Here is a 1,191-nt window from a genome sequence, read left to right as displayed (position 1 = left end):
TCGGGGTCTGCTAGGGGCCGAGCACCTCCCCACTGGGTACATGCTGGAGGGCGCCTGGAGCTGCTTCCTGGGAAGCCGCGTGCTCTGGGGGCATCCAACTCCGGGGCAGTGGAAGCCGTGAGATTCTGCTCACAAACCTCCGGGTGTGGCACTCTCAGCTGTGTGGCGGTCCCCAGTCCCGGGCGCAGACGCCCAGGGCATTAGAGCTTGGGAGCAGAGCCCTGCTCCTCTGAGGGCTGGAGCCTGTGGGTGTGGGGGAACGCTGATTTCTGGCAGCCGTGCAGGACTGTGTGTCCCAGCTGCTTCCAGGAGCTGGTGTGCACCAACGCCTCCCTCCTCCAGCTGCTGGGATACCCTCAGCCCGTGACCAGGGCACATTCCCAGGGTGCCCTGCCTGGGAGATGCTGCCTGCTGCAGCATCCTGCCTTTGTCCCTCAGGCTGGACACTGGAGCTCTGGCCAGCCCTGGCTGCCTACCTGCTGGGGCTGTCCCCGCAGTTCTCACGGTGCCAGGGGGAGGGCTCTAGGCTGATCCCCCCCAACCCAAGGTACCTCCTGTGCCTGCTTGACCGCAGCCTGGTCCTGTCTAAACAAGAGGAGGCTCAACAGGTGGCCGGGGAGCAGCTGAGCAAGGCCATCCTCCTCTCCAGCCTCCTGGATAACATCTCCTTGTGGGACTTGCTGCTCATCCACAGGCATCTGCTGAGCTGTGGGCTGGTACCTAGGATGGGAGCACAGGGCCTTGACCAAGAGGGAGCTGCTGAGCTCCCCCCATTGAGTGGGGCAGTGCTGGGGCAGCAAGCAGGGGTCTCCCTGGGTGCAGGACAGCAGTTGGGGTGACAGACCCAGGGAGCCCTCCTGCTGGCTGCAGGCTTGGGCCAGGGTGCAGGCCACAGTTCTTGTGCACTGGCAGCCATGGTGGGAGCTGGACGGTGCATATGCTCTGCTCAGCCACCAGTGGTTGGGAGCAGCCAGCCCCAGGCTGGGGGTCAGACCTCTGGCTCAGGGTGAAGACTCCCCTTTGTCCCTGCATCTTTATCCTTGTAGCAAGGCTGCCACAGACTCACTGTGGGACACTGAGCCAGGAGCTCTGAGGGAAGGTGTGGATTGCACAGGCAGTGCAATCTTGCTCTCTCCTGCAGCCTGTGCTCTGGGACCTGCTCCAGGACAGTGAGGATGCTCCTGCCTTCGA

The sequence above is a fragment of the Corvus brachyrhynchos genome, unplaced genomic scaffold (assembly GCF_000691975.1).
Source record: "Corvus brachyrhynchos isolate BGI_N302 unplaced genomic scaffold, ASM69197v1 scaffold200, whole genome shotgun sequence".
Classification (NCBI taxonomy): Eukaryota; Metazoa; Chordata; class Aves; order Passeriformes; family Corvidae; genus Corvus; species Corvus brachyrhynchos.
This window is presented reverse-complemented; position numbering follows the sequence as displayed.